This window comes from Balaenoptera physalus, assembly GCF_965194825.1.
Source record: "Balaenoptera physalus genome assembly, chromosome: 12".
In the NCBI taxonomy this organism is placed as follows: domain Eukaryota; kingdom Metazoa; phylum Chordata; class Mammalia; order Artiodactyla; family Balaenopteridae; genus Balaenoptera; species Balaenoptera physalus.
In genome coordinates this window covers 23,079,245-23,104,920 of record NC_138897.1, presented here as the reverse complement: position 1 = coordinate 23,104,920, position 25,676 = coordinate 23,079,245, and the positions used below count along the sequence as shown (strand labels likewise).

Here is a 25,676-nt window from a genome sequence, read left to right as displayed (position 1 = left end):
AGAACAATCAATGTTATACCACGCGGGAGATAACCGACATACTTAAAATATCCAAATCAAGAACTGAAAATTATTTGCACCAGCTTGGTTACATGAATCGCTTTGATGTTTGGGTTCCACATAAGTTAAGCGAAAAAAACCTTCTTGACCATATTTCCACATGCTATTCTCTACTGAAACGTAATGAAAATGTTCCTTTTTAAAAACAAATTGTGATGGCGATGAAAAGTGGATACTGTACAATAATGTGGAATGGAAGAGATCGTGGGGCAAGGGAGATGATCCACCGCCAACCACACCAAAGGCCGGTCTTCATCCAAAGATGGTGATGTTGTGTATATGGTGGGATTGGAAGGGAGTCCTCTATTATGAGCTCCTTCCAGAAAACCAAACGATTAATTCCAACAAGTACTGCTCCCAATTAGACCAACTGAAAGTGGCACTCGATGAAAAGCGTCCAGAATGAGTCAACAGAAAACGCATAATCTTCCATCAGGATAATGCGAGACTGCATGTTTCTTTCATGACCAGGCAAAAACTGTTACAGCTTGGCTGGGAAGTTCTGATTCATCTGCCATCACCAGACATTGCACCTTTGGATTTCCGTTTATTTTGGTCTTTACAAAATTCTCTTAATGGAAAAAAAGATTTCAATTCCCTGGAAGACTGTAAAAGGCACCTGGAACTGTTCTTTGCTCAAAAAGGTAAAAAGTTTTGGAAAGATGGAATTATGAAGTTGCCTGAAAACTGGTGGAAAGTAGTGGAACAAAAGGCTGAATATGTTGTTCAATAAAGTTCTTGGTCAAAATGAAAAATGTGTCTTTTATTTTTGCTTAAAAAGCTGAAGGCACTTTTTGGCCCACCCAATACATACCTATGATAAAGTTTAATTTATAAATTAGGCACAGTCAGTGATTCACAATAACTAATAATAAAATAGATCAATTATAATAATATACTATAATACAAGTTTGGGAGTATAGTCTTTCTATTTCTCTCTCAAAATATCTTGTTGTACTACTGAACTCAACCTTCTTCTTGTGATGATGTGAGGTGATAAAATATCTCCGTGATGAGATGAAGTGAGGTGAATGACGTAGGCATTGTGACATAACATTAGGCTGTGGACCTTCAGATCACATGTCAGAAGCAGGTCACCTGGAGCAGGTGATCCTGGATTGAGCCATGATGATGTCGATGGTTGGGTACCCTGTGCTGTATGGTGTGAGATTTCATCACACTACTGAGAACAGCATACAATTTAAAGCCTATGAGTAGTTTGTTTCTGGAATTTTCCATTTAATATTTTTGAACTGTAGTTAACTGTGGGTAACTGAAACCGCAGAAAGCGAAATCGCAGATAAGGGGGGACTACCGTACCTAGTCCCACACTAGAGAATTTTATTTAATTGGTCTGGGGTGGGGCCCTAGCACTGACATTTTTAACATCTTCTCTGGAAATTCCAATGTGCACTCAGGATGAGCCCCATGGGATGAGTCACCCCTGAGGTCCCTTCCCGCTCTGACAGGTTGAGTCTCCACAGTGTTCCTGCCTGAGAGAGAGACAGAGCATCTGACACATTTGAAGTCAAAGCTCCAAAGGGCCTTTAGAGGAGGAGAGTCTGAAAACCCCTATTTCCCGGATTAAAATCTGCAATATTTCTCCTCTTAGGGAGACATGTGACTGACGAGACCACAGAGAGGTTGGGCTGGAGAATAGCCCAAATGTTTGTTTCAGCCATTTCAGTGACATTTTGCAGGGCTGCTCAAAGATTTGTCCATGGTGTTTGCCTGTGTCCTAGACATGGGCCAAAATCTGTCGTTGTGTTTCCTGTGCACCTTGCCTTATCCCAGTTGTCAATATCTAGATTCAGACAGAGACCCAGACCTTGGCTTAGTGATGGATACTCTCACTTCTGTGTCTTATTTCTACCTTCATCTCTGCCCAGCCTATAAAAAGGGCTCCCATTCCATGAATAGCAGGATTGGTTCTAGTTTTTGAGCCTGGCTCAACCATAAAATAGCCGTGTGACCTTGAAGAAGCACCATTTTCTCCTTGGGCCTCCATCTTCTCATTTTTTAAATGTGTAGCTCCAAAGTGTCTTACAGGTGAAATGACCTATGGTAATGAAATTTGATGAAACCTTGCTTATCCAACCAGAATGTTAAGCTGAACTGCTTTTCCGAAGCAAAATGGACTCCGAGGTGTCGCCAGCTCATTGTGCTCATTGGTAGCGGAGGTGGATTTGGAGAGACCATCTTTCCAATTTGGTCAACCTCAAAAGAACGGTCTGCCTTTTCCACCAACCCAGCCAACAACAAACCCAGCTTTGAAGCATTTAGCGCTAGGGCTGCTAGGTGGCGCTGTTTCCCCAGATTTCCAGGGAGTCTACGCTTTAGCAGAGGGCTGTTGGAGAATTAACAATTAATGTCCACTGTATCAGCCTGAGCCCGCAGAAAATATGTTACACTCCAGAAACTGCAGAGAGCTGAGATTGCTCAGAGACGTGCTGCTGCCAACCTGGTTCTCTGCTGGCCGAGAATGTAATCATACACAGCCTGTCCCGTCCACAAATTGGTCCCACAAACAAGGGACATTAATAACAAGGGTAAATAAGGAATATTATAATAAATGATTTGTATGCTTGTTTTCTTAGCCTTATTACATTTTATTTTGGAACTTTTCCCTGCATATAATAGCTAGAAAACAATTGCCACTGGGAGAGTTCACTTTCCAACAGCTTAAAAAAGAAAACCACCAAATGAGATACGTGGGTTTTTCCCCTGAATCCATATGGACGCTTATAGGGTATCCCAAATGGGGGCGCGAGGGCTGTGATGGCAGGCAGAAAAGATTTCTTGTATTTTCCTGACTTTTCCTTTTCTATAAAAAGGCCCTCTGAGTCAAGGACTTAAGCACTGCTGCTATCACTTCTTCATCAAAGGCAAAGATGTTCTTCGTCACACAAGGAGCTAGGGAAGGCAGGAAGAGGGAAAGGCAAAGAAGTTGTTTGGCCCATTTTTAGCTCTGTTTCCTGCATTTTTTCCCTTTAATGTTTGTAAACTTCATTATTTCCATTGATGTCTTTCCACTGAAAGGCGAACTCCATCTGAATAGCAGAATTTGGGGGCAGGAGGGGGTCCAAGGTTCTGCTTCACTGCCTGTCCCCCATGACATGTTTTTCTTGTAGAAATGGCCATGCTGAGGGGCAGTGAGAGGCGCAGTGGCCGGGTGGGTTAGGAGGACCACAGGGCAGTTCTCTTTTGCAGGCCAGGGACATGCCTTGAAATATAAAATATCTGCACCTCCAGAGTGGACCCCTACACCCCGCCTCCCTCACTGGCTCCCGACCTCTCCCTTGCCCAGAAACAGCAATTTGTCAAAATTAAGTCCTCGGCTGCCTCACCCTCCCTCTGCCACGCCCTTTGTAGCTCACATTTGTAGGCTGGGGAGACAGAAAGAATGAAACCCATGCATTTTCTTCATGTTTCCCTTCTAGTTTAATTCTACCTTTCATGAATTCATAGTGTGCATTGTTTAGGTTTAGAAAAATGTTCCCAGTGCCAGCTCTTCTGGTGTGCGTGCAAAAAAAAAAAAAAAAAATCAGTTTCAATCAACAGCATCAGCAACTCAGACTCCGGGCTGGTGGAGGGGATCCTTGGGGCGGGGGAGTGGCGGGGCTTGCACCACTGAGAAGCAGAGCACCTCCCCTCCTGGCAGGGAAAAGCGAGGCCCCTTGACCCCAGGCGCCAATTACTATTTTAACCATCCTTCCGCACAGCTCCAGAGGCAGCTGGAAAGGAAACCGTGCGCTGGGACTTCCCACAGCGTCTTGCTGGCTCCCTAAGGCTGCCAGGCATTTGCCCATCTGGTGAGGCCTCCAGAGCAGGGGGCCTAATTAGGCATCATCTGGCCACCTGAGAAGGTTCGGTGGGCCTTCCCCGGCTCCCCTCCTCCACGCAGGACTCCATTCTCCCAGCTGCAGATCTCTGGAACTTGCTTGGTAGAGCAGCTGCCCTGGCTAATGATTGGATAGCAGGGTCCCCAGGTGGCTGCCTCAGACTGGAGGGGATGGGCAGAGAGAGGGCCAAGGAACACAAAGGGACAGGGAGGGGGACAATATGAGGGGTGGTCAGAGAGGGGTCGGAGGGAGAAGAAACAGAGAGCATTAGATGAGCATCGCAATTCAACTCTCTTGTGCTGGAAGACGAGCTGACCTGACTTGCAGCAAGAGAGCTGGTCCATAGGGGGGCCCATCCATGAGAGAATCCCCTGTCCCCCTATTCTCCATCCCACCTCCCACCACACCATGATATTCTCTCTTCCTGCCCTCTACTGCCCTCAGCACCAGGCTCTAACCAACAGTTTTTCACTAGGAGAACATGGCCTTACAGCCCTACTTTTGGGGACAGGCTGTGGGAAGAGGATATTGTTAAACTCAAAATTATTCTTTGCTCGTGTTGGACTTTTAGGCATACAGGTGTGTCTGCGTTTTAAGATACTTTGCACCCTGGGCTCCCTAAACCATGGCAGGAGTCCGGAGAGTTGGGCAGTTGCTGACATGCAAGCCAGGCATTAATAATGTAACACGTATGACAAATGTCAAAATGACAAAAATATTGGGACAAATTTAGGGGAAGCAGATGGAAAGTAAAATGATCCGCGAAGGGTTGTGTTGGCAAAAGGGGCAACCTCCCGGTCACCGATGGCCTGCTGTCAGTTTGAACCCGTGCTCGCTGGAAAGCTGGGCTGAGCCACCAAAACTCTCAATTCAATGGATTTCTCTCTTATAATGTAGGATTGTTTGAAGCAATAAGATTGTGTGAGTGAGGGGACATCCCTGGACTAGGTCAAAATGAAGTTTAATTTCTGGTACTGTTATATCTGGGGTTTTGACCATGGGTTACTCATTGTGTTTCCTCTCTCCTCCAGTGTTCCCATTGGAAAATGGAAGAGAACACTTCTCTTAGTGTGCTAGAAGTTACCATTTTCTGAGCATATTAGAGGTTAGAATGTTACGTTTCTATGTTTGGTTTAACAGGACTCAAAGGGGAATGGCTTTCCCCCCACCTACCCCCCAAACTGCCACAATGCGATTGAAGGGTGTTTTGCTCCAGGAAAGGGAAACTGGTGTATGGAGAAGGGCTGTTTTGAGACTCGTGTGTCCCGAACAGCAGAAGGGCAGGCTGTACAGAGGTGCACAAGTTATTGACAGCTGTAGCCAGAATTGGAAAGGTGGTGGGATTTTCAAGCTGGCAGGAAGATAATCTCATAAAGGTTTTGAAGACTTGTCTGGTTCCCTCATAACTGTCTGCCCATCCTTGTGAATCCAGGGCTGATATGGGAAGCCTCAGCCTCAGGGATTTGGATCCATCAAAGGAGATTCACAAGGGTGAGCAAGTCTTTCCAGAACCTTCGAATCCTTTGATTCCATTAGTTGTGGGCTGTAGTCACCTTTGGCTCCTCCAAAGGACCTCTGGGCATAAATCACAGGGACACAGAGTGAACCCAGTAGAAGCAGAGAGGGGAGCAAATGAAGGGAATCTTCCTACTAATGGGTGTCCGCTTTCAGCTGGGTGTACAATGGTGGGAAGTTGAATTTTTCAGTCTTAGAGTAAGAGTGATTGTTTTAAAGTACCCTGGAGCCTAGATAAATCTTAGAGGATAATTGATACTGTTTTCTGCAGGTCACCAAGCACCCCAGCTTTGTCCTCGAGCTCCAATAGAAAATGACTAAATCTTTAATTAAAGCCTACAGATTCTGTAGGAGGATTTTTGGGCCTCAAGAGTTGATCTGGCCCAGCATGTCACTCTGGTGGGCACCTCTCCAGTGTCTCAGAGGGATGAAAACCAATCCTCTGCTTGACTAACCCCCGGTAAAAGTTGCCCAGTGCATTCCATTGGGGGCAGTTCAAGGGCTTAGAGGACAGTTCCTTATTTTGAGCTGAAACCTGCTTCCTTGAAAATTCTGCTCACTAATCCTAGTTCTGCCCTCCGGAACTACAGGGGATAAATATAATCCCTTTTTCAGATGAAAGCTCTTCAGATAGTTGAAGCTGGTGGTCACATTCCCTAAGTCTTCCTTTGAACAAGACATGCATTCCAAGTACCACATGGTATCAACCTCCCTCACCAAACATCCTACTGTGGACATCATCTGGGTTTTCAGCATTTGCATCAGTCAGACTCCAGAAAGGAAGATAGAAATACTCTCAACATTTCCAGTAGAGGGAAATTAACATAGGAGCTTTTTACATAGCTACAGAAGGACAAAGAGGGCAAAAAAATAAATGTGAGATAACCCAGACATTCGTAATTACAGGAAGCAGCTACCATTCCTAGCGGTGGAGAATGAATGAGAGGCTGTGTCCCAGAGACCAGAATCACAGAGGAGGGCCACCCAGGGGGGCCATGGCGAAGGTCCCATGGCTGTGCTGGAACCTCTGAAAGGGCGCCGTCTTACTGATGCTGGGACCGCCAAGGCTGTTTTAGCACTCTTATTGTGCTTGCAGCCAACTAAACCCCTCATTTACATAAAGCAGGTGAGGCCAAACCTGTATTTTTGAAAATGAGTGTTTGACTGAAGTTCACGGCTTTGATGGGTCTATTTTTTTCTTTCTTTTCCTGCACACTGCCCCTTTCTTCTGATAACTGTGCCCTTCCTTTTCCGTTGGGGAAATTGCTCTCCTCCATCCACATGACCCCAATAGTCCCAATCACAGGACAGGGGGCAATGAGACAAGATTTGAAACTTGGGCAGAGACACAGAGGGACAGATGACCAGTGGAACTGAAGCGATTGATGGTACTTCCTACAGAAGCTGTGTCTGGGTTCTCTACTGAGCTCCCTGGAGCTACTCTGACCGTGGGCCTTCCCAAGACCTGGTTGTTTGACTTTTCTGCTACTGAAAGTCCTACCCAGTAGCCTTCCTATAAAGTCCTTTCTGGCTTTGTCAGCCAGGGTCTATTTCTATTACTTACAAAGAACCTGGAATGATATGCCATCTTTACCTGTATTCCCAAAGGCAAGAAGATGACATCTGACTTGGTGGAGATCTAGCAAATATTAACTCTAACACCAGCCTCCATCTTTCTGTCTTCAAATATATTAGAAGCACAATGAATAATTGCCAACCTGGAAAGTAAATGTCTCACGGGGTATTGAAGAGGTAGATCCTTAGTGCTACAGAGTTCCAACATCTGTGATGCAGATAAATGTACGGAAATCAGATCTGGAAAAGGATTTTGATGTGACTACTTTGATTTGGTCATATCGAAATGGGTGCATCAAAATATAAACACATCTTTTTTCATGCCCTAGCAACGTGAATAATGAATGTCGCAAAGCCTCATCTCACCCCTGAATCTGACCTTATTGCCCCTCTAAAATTCACTCAGAAGTGGGATGAAGATCAGGAAGTGAGTGTGTATGTAATTATGTTAATTGGCACTTGAGAAAAATTCTTTAAAATTAACTTGTTTCACTGTGCTGTCAAAATATCTTCAAAACAGATTGCATCAAAATATGTAGCTGATTTCTGTATATGAGTCATTAAAAATGTGCCAAATATATGGTTTATGCAAGAAAAGCATACCCCAGCCCCCCTTACCACACAGTACATTTCTTCAGACAGAATTGAGTTCATCAACAGCGTATACTTTCAGTCATTCAGCTAGTTAGGAAACTTCCTTACTTAACCGACAGTCAGTCCAAGTTTATCTATATTGTCCATAGGGATAGCCTGACAATGGCGTCTTGAAATCTTGACCCAGGAAAGTGTTGACTTACCTTCATAGCCTCTCAACACAGAAACAAGATACCTTTGGTAAAGCTTGCCTTATAAGAATGATATTGACACACGTAATTATGTTTAATTATGATCTTTTAAGTATTAAAAGATATTTACTCTTTTAAAAATTGGCCTGGTCTTGATTTCCATTAGGGAAGCCGTAAAAGGCGGAGTCCCAGGAGGACCACTGACCGGCTACCCTTCTCAGCACCCAAAGCCCTGCCACGCTTGTCCTCCAAGGTGGCCTGACTAGGGCTCTGGCCACGTGGTCACCTGCCCCTCAGATCCGTTCATCTTTTGCTATGGGGGCCCCCCAACAGTATGATGGAACATTCTATGAATTTCATAGTTATTGCCTTAAACCCTCAAAGATAAATGAGTTTCTGGAAAATATTAGGAAACCCATTCATCTTTAGACAGCTCACTCTGATTTGGTTGGATTCTGGAGTGCAGAATTTGGAGGCGTAATGGATAAAGTGTTTCACGTTTGGAAGTATGATAGTTTTGCTCCTTGAGCTGAAGTTCAGACAGGCTCGGCCAAGAGTAAGGAATGCCAAGAACAATTTCTTATTCCAGATTTGGCTCTCATTGACAAGCAAGAGTTTGAGATTATTTATGGGGTACCATAGTGCAAAATAGAAAAAAAAAAAACCCAAAGGAGTCTATGAGCCAGTTATTTTCCAGATGAAGCCTGCTGGGCCAGCTCTGTGGGGTGATGAGCTTAAAACGGTGGTGGATGCCCATGTTGATTTAGGCGACACAGAATTGGTTGGAGTTCTCCACCCAGAATACAGAGCACCCAGCAGAGTTCATGTTCTTTGGTGGAATGAGAGTGCAGATATTCATGCAGCTGGGGAACATCAGTCTCATGAAGATCTCACACTTGCGGTCACTGGGAAAATGTCAACTACCAAGTGCCACAGCAAAGTATGCTTCTGATTCCTATGTCACTTTCACTGTTGAAAACTTTTTCTGCTGAAATATGAAGCGTTTCACTAACTGCTCTAAGATGTGTCTGCTAATGGGCTTAGATTCTCCCAAGAGAGTCTCACTTTTATTTGAAGGAGGTGGTAAATTAATTAGCTATGTCCCTTGAACTTCTGAAAACCACCTCTGTACTTTGTCACTACCACTTCAGGAGATACTTCTGTTCATTTCCCCCACGGCATTTCAGTATCTGTTATACATTAGAAATAGTTGCCACTACTTCATGATCTTGGTTTTGCGTATGTTTCAAAATAACTCTCCTGTATTTTGACAACCTTTTGCTTTATAACATTTTTTATAGTCAAATGATACATTTCCATACCTGTGACAATATTTTAACATTATTTGTACACGATGTCTATCTTTTCATTATGTCTGGTTTTTTCTGAGATTTTTTAACAATTTTTTTTGTCCAGTAAAGTTTATTTTGTGATATCAAATGTGATTCATAAAAATATTATATCAAATATATTTCTTCACTTTGGAAAAGCACAGTATCATATGTGTCATCTTATTAAGTATGGTTTTCACATTAATTTTCAGTCGCTCTAACTTGGAAAACAATGTGATTAGGTCTTGGTGTTAAAGAACTTCAAAAGACTTGGTTTATATGCTGAATGTGTTTATTTAGAATTAATTTTGCTAAATTTTACTTCATTTTTGATCACTACTTAACAAAGATACTTGGGCCATCTATTTGTCTTAAAGAGATCTTTATGCTTGTGGAAATGCTTGCCCTGATAAAAGTCTATATATCCGTAAAAAATATTTCCAGGTCTTGATACTTTTCATCTTTCTGTAATCCATCCGTTGCTTGTTTCTGAAAATTGGAGCATGTATCTGTTCTCTAAATCCTCCCAAACTCTCCAGCACTCACTGCAGCTGGGCCTGTGGACTTGAACTCATTTGAGGGGCTTGGTGTTTTCTTATTGTCTCCTTGCCTACCTCAGGTTTCAGTTTCCTACAAACCATATTTGTTCAAGCCTTCCCAGTTTGAAGATCACTTTCCTCGATAGAGAAAGCAAGATAGAAGCTGAACTGTCCTGTTTTTCTCTGTTAGCTTTCAACATGACACCATCTGCCCCTGAGCATGGGGCCCTTCCATTCCTCTTTCTTCTTCCTGCTCTGAACTCATCTCAAAGCCCCCTTTCAGTGCCCTGACACTGTCTTTTTAAGCCTCAGGGCAATTTCAACTCTGTTTTTCCTGGATATCATTAAGACTGGTTAGTATTCCTTGGTTATAAGTGCTTCTTTTCATATTTCAGGCATTTCTTTTAAAATCTGAGATCAAGAGCTCTCTTCATAGTTTTTGTTTGTTTGCTTTTTTTAAAGACACTTTTCTTTTTCTTCTTGATCAATGTCATTTTTTGTTATGGACTGAATATTTATGTCCCCTAAAACTCATATACTGAAATCTAATTCTTAATGTGATGGTATTAGGAGATGGAGCTCTTAAGGGGTGACTAAGTCCCGAGGGTGGAGCCCTCATGAATGGGATTCGTGCCCTTATAGGAAGAGGTCAGGGAGCTAGATGACCTTCTTTGTGCCATTTGAGGATACAATGAGAAGTTGGCAGTCAGCAACTCTGATGAGGGTTCTCACCAGAACCCGACCATGACTTCCAGACCTCTGACTTCCAGAACTGTGAGAAATAAGTTTCTGTCATTTATAAGCCACCCAGTCTATGGTACTTTGTTACAGCAGCTCAAACAAACTAAGACGTTAGTGATTGTTCTGATAGAATTCTTTTATGTGAACCTTTCCTCTTTTAGCCATTTTAACTTTTATAGTGTCACCAAGGAGTCATACCTACCTTTTCTCTGAACTTTTACAAATGATTTTTTCCCTAAAGCCTAGAATTTATGTCTAATTATGGCCAATGCTTCCTTCCTTCTTTGGCTGTTAATAGTTCTACCATGATGACAGTCACTTTATCCAAGTGTTCATTTCACTATGCTAGGTTGGTTGTGCCTAGCGGTTAGTAAGAAGGCTGTATGTCATAGTTGAAAGGGCAGGGACCTCTGAATTTGGTAGATCTGAGTTCAAAAGTCCAGAGACCTGCTGATGATCTTGAACAATCTACCTGACTTGTCTGATTCAGATGGTTAAAAAGCTGGGTCAATTATACAGCTTTGCAAGGATGCTTTTAAAATCATAAAGAATGCACAATGCCATTAGCCATTGTTATTACTGCCTGAATAATGTTTTTGATCTTCTGGTAATCTTTCTTGCTCCAGCATATGTGCTAATATATGCATGTGAGTTTGTAGTGTGGCGTGAATAAGTTAAAATTATAGTAGGTAACATTAGGGTTGAGGTATAGACATATTGGTGACAAATAGCATACTGGTTGAGCACTCAGGTTCTGAAGCCAAACTGACTCAGAGTCCTGCTGTGCCACATATTAGCTTTGTGATCTTGAGCAAATGGCTGGAACATTCTGTGTTTTCATTTCTTTATCTACAAAACAGCTCTAATTCATGCACTTACTAAAAAAGATTTAAATGAGTAAGTAGACGTAATTGCTTAGAACATCACCTGGCACATAGCCAGCACTTAATAATGTTAGGTCTTATTATTATCACACTGAGGATGGCATTGGATGGACACAGAGCCAGAAGCACCAGCATTCCTGTGTCAACCAGAGTATCTGAAGCAAAACTGAGAAACCCTTAGAGATCAACAAGTTTACAGAAATGAACACAAGGAAGTTACTGAAAAATGTTGACAGAAAGCTGAGATTGATGTCATTCCATTGGCAAACATATGGACACTTTTGCAGGAAATGTTTTCTGAGTCATGAGGCTGTAAGAGATTAGCTTGTAAGGGCAGCTGAAACTTGAACATTAATTTTGGGAGGTATCTTGCTGAATCACTAGAGCCCTCATCCTAGTGGGCTCTACAAGTGCCCCCTGCCCTCTTAGGAAACTGGAGGTGTGAATCATTCTCCCTGATGGGTTGTCAGTGGACACATGGGTGGGCAGTTATACATCTCTATAAATCCTTCTCTCCCTTTTTGTTTTTTGGCAGTCAGTCCATCCAGCTTTTAAAATATGGGTCCTCATATTGTGAGATTAAAATCAGGGAGAGTTGCAAAGAGGAGAGGCACTTAAAGCAAGGTCAGTGACCTTCAGAACTATTCCCTAGACTCTAAGGGAACAAAACATTGCTCAGAGTTGGAATAAACATGTTTTCAAGTATGAGAAACTCTCTTCAGGGAATGGGGTTGTTTGCCAGACAGAGGGAGACAGATAAACAGTTGTCCCTCTTCCCTCAATCTCATAGTTACTCAGGAGGTTGACTCAAAAACTGATAACCTAATGCCGTTTACTTTCAAAACATGGTCATGTATGCACCCAAATGAATACCAAGTCTTTTGTCACATATGGTCTTTCTAACTTTTCTCTTCCAATGTAATGGGCTCAACAAATTCCCTAAATCTCCACCTAGGCTAGCTGATCAGTGTAGCTGATGGTTAGAGAGAGCTTGCTGTCCCTGGACTGTCAGGGTCTAAATCCTGTCTCTACTATTTCCTACCTGTTACATCTTGGCCAAGCTTATGTCGTTTTAAAACTGGGCACAGTAATAATAATACCTCACCTAAAATATTTGGATAAGGATTAAATGAGTTAATACCATGACTGGCACACGGTAAGCACTCAGCAAAGTTCGCTTTATCCTTTGAGGTCTATCGAGGAATTGGGGATTACAAACCGAGAAACTTATCTTTGTTCAGGAATTCCTCTCTCTGTCTCCCATAAATATTCTTGTTTATCTAAAGGAATATATGAGGTGGATTTTTGGGAGATTCTGGTCTGTTTAAACTCAGGCTCTACATAAGGTGGAATGAATTCAAAATTATATGGACTCTTTAGAGCTGATTCAAAGCACTATTTCTCTAGCAGCCCCTCCAGTGACTCTGAATTGTAGGGTGAGTCCCATTTCTTGTTGCCAACTGCACGTGTGGCCCAGACTTCATCTGTTGCCAATGGATTTACATCAGATTTTGTATTTCTCTCTCCCGTTTTATCTGACTAAATCTTTTGCTCTGAAGTGTATTGCCTGATCACTGGAGACACTGTATGCTCAGTATTTTTCTCTTGTGTCCTCCAAATTTGGCATATAAAAGGCAGACTGTTTGGTGTAATTTTTTTAAATACACAAACATTGAGTCAGGTTGCCTGTGTTAAGGCCTGGCTCCTCCCTTTATTCTGCTCCATGACCCAATGTAATTTTTTTCAACTCTCTGAACCTTGATTTCATCTATAATATGAGAATGATTGAGAGGAATTAAATGGCATAAACCACATGCTCAAGTGTCTGGACTAAAGCAGATGCTAGACAAATGTTGGCTCATAATTAGTATTGGTGGACCCCCTCCTCTCTATCAGACGATCTGAGCTCCACCCACCCTCTTGGTCCTTAATCAATTGGCAGTCAATTAGTGATCAGTTTCTGATATCTTATTGTATCAGCCTTGGTCTTTGGTTGGACCCCGAAGACCTTTTATAGGGTCATTCTTAACTCTCAGGAGTTCTTAATCTATATAATATATAAATACTACCTGAGTGCTTTAAAAAATGCAAACTCCAAAACCCTATTGTGAACAATCCTGATTATTTAATTCTGAGAAAGGGCTCAGGAATCTGCATTTTCAGCAAGAACTAGGTGATGGCACCAGGTGACTGTGATGGAACTGCTGTAGGAAACATACTTTGAGAAATTGCCAGTGAGGTTATTATATCTTATAAACAAACTCCTCACCTGTTCTGTTCAAAAATGCCTCCTAAGCAGGGGTTCTTAACCTTGGGTGCATACTTGGGCTTCAGCGACCCTGTGGGTTCCCTGAATTTGAAGTCAAGTCATGTGTATATGCATTTCTTTGGGGGAGAAGTTTGACCTATAGCTTTCATTTTACATATGTTCTTGAACCCTTTCTCCCACTGCCCCCTCCCACCAAAACCAAACCAAACCAAACCAAAACAGAAAAGTTAAGAACTATATCTCCAAGCTCCAGGCTATTTTCCACTCCAGTCTTCAGGGTCTTTCTCCAATAACCAACCTGATAGAGCCGTGTCAACAACTAGTTATCCCCTCAGGGACTGATCTCACCCCAGAATCTCATTGGTTTTTATTGCCAACAGGTGGTTCTTCCTCGCCAGGCACAGCTGCATGCCATAGACAGGAGCAGAGCATGCAGATGTGGCTTATCTGGCTTCTCTTCAGCTGTTCTCCAATCAGTTTGTGCCCCTGCTGAGCGCACGTCTCGAGAAACCCTGCTATGGTTTCTGTATGGACCCTACAAGGTGCCCAAAGATGGCGGTCTATCAGGTCTTCTCTGGGTTGAAAGTTGTTTGCCAAGGTCCACTGTCAGGTGTTCTGTTTTTCACAAGAAATGCATAAAGTATCTCCACAGGAGTCTAAGCCGTCTACCCTGGGGAAGGGCTGAGCCCCCCTGTTGGCATGGTTATTCTCTCTCTGGGGAATCTGGCCACACTGCAGCTCCCTCGGGCACTGGGCTTAAATCAAGGTAAGATTTCCCTTTCTCTTTACCAGGGAACACAGTGCAAACAAATCGGATCCCTGGGGGGTGGTTGGAGAGCTTGCTTGTTGCCTGTACTCACAGTCCCCTAAATTCTGCTTTCTCTGCTGTAAGCTTGTGAGGTGGGACCAACCTGGACCCATGATTACTTAAGTACCTTGTCTCCTAAGCTCTTCTCTTGAGAGAGAAATATCAATATCATCCCTCCACCACCACCACCACCACTACCAATGCCTGATTCTCCATTTATGAGAGTCCTGTTTCCCTTCTACTGACCTCCTACACTGTCCCAGGCTTTGGGACATCTATAAGTGGCTCCAGGGTGTTTGCTGACAACGCCTGCAGGCACGTGTCCTTCCTCTGGGCAGATCTTCTTTGTTGCAGTCTTTAGACCTGATTACATCTGGGTTTCATGTTGCAGGGTACTGGGGAGGAGGGACATGGAGGGGGGCAACGGGATACTGGTGTGGCCAAGCAGCTCTACCTGATGGCCCTGGTGATCTCTGAGCCCACCCAAGTCACCACTTCTTTAGTCCCTTTTTGTCCTTCATTAGGAAAGCTTTCCTGGAGAATTCCAGCATTGATTCCTATACTGCTAGTGTCTACCTGGCTGGTAAAAATAGCACACTGAGTCTGGAGATGGTGAAGGGCCTTTTGTATTCACTCCCATCCCTTCAATCACTCTGTTCTCCTGCCTAGTAACTTATTCTGTACAAAGGGCTTAGCAGCACTGGGTTCTGGAAGAGAGCAGGTAAATATGGTGATATAAAATGCTAGCAACAGCAGATAGCAGGAAGAGTTTCCTTGAAATTCACATGAGCAGTTGCTTCTCCTGGTGGGTTTTTATTCTTAAATTCATTTCCGTCATTTGACTAGATAGGGTCTATCTTCATGCTCACTTAGCATGTGCTAAATCATCTTGCTTTTAATATCTGAAACAAGGAGCTGTTCATTATACCAATTATAAATATAGCCAGATGGTCCCATGTGTAATTGTCAACTCAGTTACGTGGATGTAGCCCTTGTATTTGGGGGAAGTGAATGCTCACCTTCTCCTACGGAAAATGGTATGTTTCTGAGCTTTTAGGCTCCTGCAAATCATTTTCTTAAAGATAAGGTGAACCTTTGGGGAGACTGAAAATTATCAATCCTTTAACTGATTTCAAATACATTATCCTTATCTTAGGCCTAGAGGTCCTGGGTCTAATCCTTATTTTACAACTACTGAACCCCGACACCTTTATGTTAAGCCATCTCTGCTCCCTCCCTCTGTGAATCTGTGAGTTTCATTTCCAACTTCCAATAAGAGGAAAGTTCATCAAATTCTTTGGAAATTTAACTCAAATGATTCTTATACCCTCTACCCACCCCCAACCAAAGTAGAAGTCTTCACAATCACTGTTAGCAGCAACTGTGTCCTCATGATCGCCATCACCATCCTGCTGTATGGTTATTTTTTAAATTATTAATTAATTAATTAATTTTTGGCTGCGCTGGGTCTTCGTTGCTGCACGTGTGCTTTCTCTAGTTGCAGCGAGCGGGGGCTACTCTTCATTGCAGTGCGTGGGCTTCTCATTGCGGTGGCTTCTCATTGCGGAGCATGAGCTCTAGGCGTGTAGGCTTCAGTAGTTGTGGCACAGGCTCAGTAGTTGTGGCGCACGGGCTTAGTTGCTCCGCGGCATGTGGGATCTTCCCGGACCAGGGCTCAAACCCGTGTCCCCTGCATTGGCAGGCGTATTCTTTTTTATTTATTTATTTATTTATTTATTTATTTATTTATGGCTGTGTTGGGTCTTCACTTCTGTGCCAGGGCTTTCTCTAGTTGCGGCAAGTGGGGGCCACTCTTCATCGTGGTGCACGGGCCTCTCACCATCGTGGCCTCTCTTGTTGCGGAGCGCAGGCTTCAGACGCGCAGGCTCAGCAATTGTGGCTCACGGGCCTAGTTGCTCTGCGGCATGTGGGATCTTCCCAGACCAGGGCTCGAACCCGTGTCCCCTGCATTGGCAGGCAGATTCCCAACCACTGAGCCACCAGGGAAGCCTGGCAGGCATATTCTTAACCACTGCGCCACCAGGGAAGTCCTGCTGTATGGTTATTAATCATCGATATTGATTAATTTCCTATATGGCAGAAATTGTATCACATTACATATTTTTCACTATGTCCAGTCCAGGAATCCTGGAATCATAGAATTCCAATGACGCCAGGGGGCACAGGGATGTCATCTACTCCATCCTCTGCTTTTCAGAAAAGAAATGTTCAAACCACACAGAAGGACTTTATTTTCAAGCAAAATATTTTGTGTGTGTGATGAGATGGCTAGTGAAAGGAAAATGGACATCAACAGGAAGTTAAAATGAAATGTCTCCTCTTTTTTCATAGGATCTTTAGTTAGTAATAAAGGACCTTCAGTGCTGGGGGGAAAGACCATCATAGTTAGTTTTGTGCACTCAGTGATAACCTTTCCGTTGAAGACAGATGTGCAGTGAACCTGATTATTTCTCAGAGAACTGTCATTTTCCCAAGAGCTGGCATTTTCAGCCTCTTGAAGAACACCAACCACTGTTATCACAGCTCTAACTTGAGCAATCAATCAGGAGTTTGAAACATTAAACTCGAATATATAATTTCAAAGGAGATAATTTTAGCAAAATTCACCCCAAACTGAAACAACTTCAGTCAGACCTTCATCAACAAGAGGGTCACTGCTCTTCTTGGCACCGATAATTACCTTCTTGCACTCACTCTGTTCTCCTTCTCAGCCAAAGGAAACGTGGTGCCAGGCAATGGATTTATGAGATTCCCTGAAAAGAATACCCAGACACCTCCCCAAAGAGGCAAATACAGGCTACTTGGAAGAACTCCCAAGAGGAAGAAATGACTGCCTCTTCTTGCATAGCTATGCAAGCTACAATCAGAGTAGGGATAATACAGGTGGAAAAGGTGGTCTGAAACTTATCTCTGACCTTATCAGATATCATAAATGATACAAATTCTGATCTGATCCAACAAACCAGTTTAAATTTAAATTCATTAGCTACATTTTGTTGGCTAATCACATCGCCCTTAATTTCTTCTTAGCTGGCTAAATTTATGTTGCAGCAAACACTTTCTGTTGCACCTAAATAGAAATCTATAATTAGGCTCCATTTGGATCTCAAGAGGACACTATTTGGAACTTGGGACATGTTTTCATTGCCTGGGTTTGGTAATCTAGGTCCCTGTCTTCAGGGTCTATTGTGTGAACTAACTACCGTTTTTGTTTCTGTTTCTGGTAATTATCTGTGTTGCAGTGGGCTGATGTATCCTGTCCAGAGTTATAAATGCTACTGTGCGGCCATTGTCTTGTCAGATGTTAAGCAACTTGTCCTGCCACAAAGGGAAATGCAGTGACAAACCCTAGTCCCACTACAGACTACATCCTCTTCAACCTCCTAATCAGTAAAAGCTCAGCAGTGGTGACAATGGGAATATCTTAGATGAGTGTCCTGCAGTCCGACTTTATCTGTCCTTGACCAAAAGGGGTGACTGAGAAAAGAAAGCAGCTCCGCCAGCGGGAACTCACCTGGCACCATCAGGGAGGCTGTGGCGTTGCTGGGAGCTTCCTGTCCTTTATAGCTAAGCTGTGGTGTTCTCCTGCTTGACATAAACAAGTTCAAAGAACACCAGCATCAGGCAAGGCCACTCAGACAAGACAAAAGCAAGATCATTCCATAATCATGACTGAACACAGACAAAAAGATAAACAATGTCCCTACCACAAAAATGATCAAACATCACTTACCCCGGATAATATAAGCCTGATTTGTCTTTATCAATCACAGCTTTATCAATCACTCCATCCTGATGGCCTTCTAGGTAAGAATTATGAAGTTACACAATCATAGAATCACCTCCGCTTCCCAACAGCACCCAAGGCAGAGCAAAGCCCCATTTCCTTGTATAATCCCCAAATGAGCTAAGAGAAGCCCAGATTCTATAATATGTCCCCTCTAACACCCTCTCACTGAGGTGCTCTGCAATTCCCTGTCGTGCATTCTCCCTTGTTAGTTAGCACACCCAACTTTGTTCAATTGCAGGTATGTTTCTGGGGGCTGGAGAGCATCGACATCCTCTTGTAATAGTTCACATCTCAGTCAATGTCATCCTCGTCTCCTTCATTCTATTAAATGTACAGGAATCATGAAGACGTACTTGACATCCCCCTCTCAACCTCATACTGCATCAATCACAAAAGCTGATGATTTTACCTCATCAACAGCTCTCTTAACCAGTTCCTTCTCTACGTTTTCAAAGCAACCTCTGTGGGCATAGGAACAAGCTGCTCTCATTTTGTCTTCTGCAACAATCTCTCAGCTAGGCTTCCTGCAGCTCCCTTGACTTTCTCCAGTGTTTAGCACCCTGCAGCCAGAGTAATCCTTTCTAATTAGAAACCTTTAAAAGTCATTCTCATGTTGAAAGCATGTGAATGCTCTTAAATTCTCTTAAAATAAAGCCACACTTCCTTAAAATGGCTGACAAGGTCATGAGAAATCTGACCAATTCTTGACTCTTCAGCCTCCTCTCATGTTACTCCCCCTTTCTTTCTGGTCCAGACAGATTGGCCTTCTCTGATTTCCTTGATCATCACATGCTTCCTGTTACCACAGGGCCTTTGTACATGCTGTCTCTCTGGATCTTCCGTCTCCTCCTTCACTTCTTTGCCTTTTAGCTGTCAGTCCAACTGTGTCCCCAGGTAGCCTCCTTTGACCACCTTGAGTAAGTTAGCTCATCTTATTTACATCTCATAGTACATAATCTGTGTGGTAGCACTTATTATAGTCATAGTTTTATTTGTTTTGGTGTGACTTTTTGCCTAAAACCTGTCTCCTCCATAAGAATCCTTATACTTAGTAGGTGTTTAAAATTAAATAAATATTTGCACAATGAGTGATGGGTCCCTGCTCTGACCCTGGTGAGCTGCCTCATTTTGACCATGTCATTTAACCATATTAACTAGTCTCCTTGGGCTGCCATAACAAAGTACTACCGGCTAGGGGGCTTAAACAACAGACATTTATTTTCTCATAGTTCTGGAGGCTGGATGTCTAAGATCAAGGTGCAGTCAGGGTTGGTTTCTGATGAGGGCTCTCTTCCTGGCATGCAGATGGCCACCTTCTTGCTGTGTCCTCATATGGCCTTTTCTTTGTGTGTATATATAGAGAGAGAGATCGCTGGTGTCTTTTTCTCCTCTTATAAGGATACCAGTCCTTTTGGGTTAGGACCCCACCCTTATGACCTCATTTAATCTTCATTACCTCCCTAAAGGCCCTGTCTCCAAAAACAATCACACTGAGGGTTAGGGCTTCAACATATGCTTTTGGCAGGGAGTTGGGGGGGGGGGGGCACAATTCAGTCCGTAACCTTAAACCTTGGATTCCTCACCTGTAACAGGAATAATCATGAGGGCCTATTCCCTGCGAGATGTTATGAAGGCAAAATGGGACATTGTATGTGAAAGCCCCTTAATACGCACAAAGTGCTAACCCATGGAAGGTGGTAGGAGTCCCCTCTTTGATCAAAAAGGATTTTTGTTAATGCTCTCTCAGTGTAGAAATAGTTTATAGATAAGAAAGCTTATAACTTATCTGTATAAGATGGGTGGGGGTGAGGATGGCTTTAGTTCAATATCAGAATCATAGTAGGTAGAGTTGAAGTGTTTGATGAAGGGTTGGGCTTTTTGGAAGTTGTGAGTCCTCACTCCTGGGTAGCTCCTGCAGGACTTTCTACAGAGTGGGAAGCTGGACCAGGAGTCTTCCAAATTCTCTTTGAACTTCAAGCTTGTGCCTTGTACTGTGTTACATGTTTGTTGCCTTGCTTCATAAGGGATGGACCCTGAACTAATCTTCTCTGACCATGTATATTAGAGGTTGACAAATTTCTGGAAAGTGATAGATAGCAAATAAATATTTTGGGCTTTGCAGGCTATGTGGTCTCTTTTGCAACTACTCTGTTCTGTCACTGTAGCAAGAAAGCAGCCGTAGACACTATGTCAATGAATACTTGTGGCTATGTTCCAATAAAACTTTACTTATGGGTACTGAAATTCACATTTCATATGATTTTCATGTGTCATGATATAGTCTTCTTTTGATTATTTTTCTCCCCATCCATTTACAAATGTAAAGCCCATTCTTCTCTGGTGAGCCTAAAAAACAGGCAATGGGCTGGATTTGGGCCGTGGGCCATAGTTCACTGACCTCTGATGTATATCATTGACTCAAAACTTGAAATACCATTAACTTCCTGGCTATCCTTAGACCACCAAACTGCACTGATTTTCAGGCCTGGTTGGAAACATCTCCTCTTCTCTAATTTAACTCACTGGCTAGGCAGAACATTTACATTATTGTTTCCATAAGTTTCATTTTACTGCTGGCTGTGAAAAAATTACTTATCCATTTGCCAGGTTACAGCAGCTGATGCTAAGGCTCTTAAGCCAAACCTGGCCTTTTCCACACTCCCTCTGCTTCTGGGCAGCCTTCCTCCTGCCATTGTCTCCAAGCCCCACAGCTGCTGCCGGTGCCAAGCCCCCAACCCCTAAACCAGCCTCTTCCAATACGTATTTGTAATCTCTAGATTTTAAAGATACCCCAAAGCCATATTTAGATTCAATTACAGAGGATAGACATGCATGTAGAAGAAGAGGAGGGTAAAGAAAAAGTGACATGTTCCACCAGCAGCTCTTAGGCTACTTGGCAAGAACGTCCCACCTATTTAAGAAGTGCAGGTAAATGACATGGTCACATTTCCCCCAATATCCTCAAATTAGAGAGCACAAAGTCTTCTTCAAACGCCCAACCAGACATAATGCTTCCATGGATATTTTTAGTGCTGACGTATTAGTTGGTGATCAAGAGATGTGTGGAATCTTAGGCTTTGAATTTCCTCTTGTCTACTAAATGGATTAGCTGGGCACCCAAGCCTTCCTCTGCTTAATAGATATGAGACCGGTTAGGGGGATGTCATAGGTGCCTAGCAGTGACCACTATGGCTCATGATGTATGCTTTGTTGTGGAAAAAAGAGTAGAATTCTGGCTGGCCAAGGGTACATGGATTATTCTGACTACAGAGCTTACTTTTTACAGTTTTAGTCCTGGGGCTCTTCTGTGAAAAACTATCAAGCTCATTTATTGATCAATATTTGTTGATAATTTCCCGTGTTCAATGTCCTGCAAAACTCCCAATCAGATGACTTCATGCCCACATCCTTATGTTAAAGGTGCCAATTTGTATTACAAATGTGTATCTGTGCCATCTAGGGTATGACACAACTCTTTTCCACTTACGTGTTCATGATTCATTCATTCATGTGTTCTTCTATCCAGCTTTAATTCTGTCTTACACCTTGTATTCAATCTTGCATGATTTTGGTCATGCACTAAGTACACGAGAAGTATTAGATAATGAAGATAAAAAAGACGAACAGACACAGGCCCTTTTGAAAAACAGCATAGATATTTAGTTGTGGGGAGTCAGACATTTAAAAAATATGTCAGTTCAGTGTGAAAAATGGCATTGTAGGGGTGTGGACCAAGTGTCTTAGGAGTAGTGAGAAAAGAGATTAAAGTTTAGAGGCAAGGCAGGTCATGGCTTATGAATGGACTATGAAGGATGAGTGGTCTATCAGGGAGAAAATAGGAAAGAACATTCTAGTAGAGTAGACAGTACAAGCCCCTTACTAGCCCAGACATGCTTTTTTTCTACACCCAATCTCAATCATATCACTCACTCTACCCTTAACTCACTTGCCTCCTTCTTCTGCACCCCTTCCTTTGTAAGCCTCTCCTAGCTAGGCTGGTATACAATGAACTTGAGTAACTGGTGGAAGGCAGGTGTTATAATATAGGGAGGGGCTTGAAAGCCAAGCCAACCGCTTTCAGCTTGTGGTCATAGGAAGGTTTCTGAGCAGAGAGGTAAGTTGAGGTGTATTGTAGACCACTTTGCATCGCCACGGTATGTAACATGAACTGGAGGGAAGAGGCTGGGTGTTGAAATGTCACCTGGGAGACTTTGTTGGGGAGGTACTTTCTGCCCTGCGGCAGAGTACAGGCCACCCACTGAGTGAGCAATGGGCCCAGTGTTGTGCCGTCCAGGCCCTGGTGGAGAGAGTGCATCTGAAGACTCCACTGCAGATCCTACAGCGTCTGCGAACAAGGCAGAGCCTTGGAGGGGAGGCTTAACCTGCAGCTCACTCAGCCCTGCTGGGAAGAGCCTGGAATCACTTAGCAATCAGGGAAATTTGGCCAATGTGGCAGATGGGCAGGAGCTACAGTGTGCTTGGCCTGAGGTTGAAAATGAGGTAGGCTGCCTTTGTGCTGAGCAGGGACAGGAAAGCAGAGGCCCACGGGAAGGAGGTAGTGAAAGTTGCCAAGCTGCGTGTCAAGCAGGACTCACAGAGTCCTCAATACCCGCAGATACTCACAGGACTCCAGAAGCCTGAGCCAAGAGAAGGAAGTGATAAGTAGATACAAGGTTCCCTGCAGAAGCCTGGCAGGTAGAAGAGTGTTATCAGGAAATACCCTTTTCTCACCATAGAAGAGAATTTGTTACTTGCCAGGTCCAGATATTTCAAAAGCTGCTTCCCTTGAAGGCATAGTCAAAATTAAGATGTCAAGTAATGGCAACTGTGCAACACTGCCGTGGAACAGATAAATAGATTGTAAAATTGTTTTTAGATCCCTGGGAGACATTGTGGGGAAGTGGAGGTCAGCGGACCTGGCTCTAGCCCAGCTCATTCTCCTCAAATGGCTGTGACCTTGGGCAGGCCATTGGAACTGGCCAGACCTCAGTTTCCTAATGTATAAGAGGGGGAAGGGGGCCTCCCATCTCTAACATTGTTTTCCTATTACAATTCAAAACATGATGGTTGTATGTGCATATTTTCAAGAAATTGTCAAATTTAAAAGGATGGTAAAATCCAAATCACTGTTAGTGGGAAAAAAAAAATAGCACAACTCATTTGGAAAGCAGTTTGCAATCTATGTCAAGAGCCTTGAAAATGTTCATACCCACGGACTTGATAATTTGTCTCCTAGAAAATTACTCTAAAAAGTGTTCTGAAATTCAGAAAGAATTAAAAAAAGATGTTCACTGTACTATTATTTTTAATAGTGAAAAATTATCTAGGATTGGGCAGAATGTTTAATTGATAGTCTGTACTCCATACAATGGATATTTTTTAGTCATTGAAAATGATTATTGAGCATATTAAATGATAATTTTAAGTCACTTAAATGGTAAAGAGAAATTATTGAAATTACTGAAGTAAGCAGGGAAATGTTTATATTACAATATTAAGCTAAAAAAATTAGAATCCCAAGTTATGTAAAGACTGTAATCTAAATTATGTAAAAAGGCATAAACATATTGGAAGAAAATATTTACTTTAAATGTTTTGGGATTATTGATTTAATTTCTTTTCTTTGTTTTCTTCTAATATTCCATAATAAGCTTGCTTTACTCTCATTATAATAAAAACTGAAATAACTCAAGTTTAGGATTATTAGTTGGTGATATATATTAAGATGCTGTCAGAAAAAATGGAAATAACCACAATTATAGAACTTCAGTTGTTGTATAATATGAAATGATGTCCATGGAGCTCAGTGGTACATGGGTTAGTGGAAAGGTCCCTGAACTCACAGTAGAGCTCTAATTCAAATTGTGGTTCTTATATTTCCTGGCTATATAGCCTCTAGTGAGAGAGTTCCATCTCTGAATCTCAGGATTGTTCTTTGTAAAATAGAAATTCAACAAATATTTATCGAATATCTACCTTGTGCTAGGTATTTGTGAAATGCAGTAGTGATACAGAGTTAAAGAAAATATGATTCACGCTAATAAAAGATTCACAAATTAATGGGCATTGTCACTGAGTCTTTAAGCTCAAGCAATGAGTGAGAGTCAAATTGGACATTATAAACAGAAAGAACAAGAAACTCACTTTCAGGGAGCTACTAAAGTGTTTCATGCAGGGAAGTGACCCAGCAACATGGCAAAACAGAAGGACCACAGTCTTGGCATCATAGGTCTGTATTCAAATCCCAACTTTGAATCTTACTTGCTGTGTGGCATTAGGCAAGTTGCTCAACCTCTCTGTGCCTCAATTTTCTTCACCTTAAAATAGAGATGATAGTACTTACGTCTCATGAGTGCTGTGATATTTGGAGACAACTTTTGTAAAGTATGTGACAAAGCAGTGATCTGTCTCTTCAAAAAATATATATTGTCTGCCTGGTAGGTGCAACACATGGGGACAGATTCTGAGAATAAATAAGAAGCCAGATGGACACCTTCCCTTGTTCTTTCATCTAGAATAAATGATATTATTATTGCTATTATTAATATTAATAATATTGATATAATTGTTGGAGAGACGTTCTCAACCTTTTCTGTGTGCCACGTAGCCTCATCAGTTTTCATTACTGCAGTGATTTTCAGCCCACGGGCACATCAGATCACGCCATTAGACATGATATAGATTGTCGATCTGTTGGTGGAAAATGTCCCTTCAGGTACCCTGTGATGCTCCTCCATCCTTGATGCCCCAGTGAGTCTCCTGGCGGGAGAACAGATGTTGTGTGGATGAACCGCGGTGGGGAGGACGGGATACTACAGTGGCCCCTGGAAATCGGGAGCTCCCAGCCCCCAGCTAGCCAGAGACGGCTGTCCCCCAGCCCAGAATGGGAGTGATGGAGGAAGCAAACGAGCCAAGGGCACACTCCTTCCTAGAGACGCGGGGAGTAATTATGGCAAATGTCTCAGCAACCACGGGGAAGGAGGAGGCATAGAGGGGAGAGCCTAGAGTTAATTATGGAGCAGATGCCCGCCAGCACCTTGGGGTGAATGCATTAAGGTCGGGGAACTGTCATCTCACTCACCCCCTAACACTTATTCATGGACCCATGCGCACCCAGCTGGGGCTGCTTTAGTGTGGATTTTGGCTCAGCTGGAGAGATCTGCAAGTTCAAAGCCTTCTCCTTCTTTCCAAATGGGGTCTCCCTCCCGCCCTCTTTCCCTTCCTTCCCACCCCGCCTGCCTCCCCATCAGGACTCTCGGCTCCCCACAGCGCTTCCTTGCCTGCAGGCAACTTGAATTGTTTTGCCTGAATTGGTTTAGAAAGGAGAGTTTCAAACCTTCAGGCACATGGGAAGAGGGGTCTCCCCGCCTACTCCCCCTCCTCTCCTGGACCTGCCTACGGCCAAGTGCGCCCAGCAGGCTGGCTTGCAGACAGTGCCCTGAGCGGGAGTCTTCAAAGCCCTGCTCTCGACCTGCTGTTCTTTGAGAAATGGGATCCGGCGGAAACCAACACAAAG

General features: G+C 43.1%; 1 pseudogene across 1 annotated transcript; it reads left to right on the top strand.

The window, feature by feature from the left end:
• Positions 1–4,590: 4,590 nt before the first annotated feature.
• On the top strand, positions 4,591–19,432 carry LOC309639422 (protein NipSnap homolog 3A pseudogene; annotated as a pseudogene). The gene has a single exon. The product of its transcript is annotated as a protein NipSnap homolog 3A pseudogene (transcript).
• Positions 19,433–25,676: the final 6,244 nt, after the last annotated feature.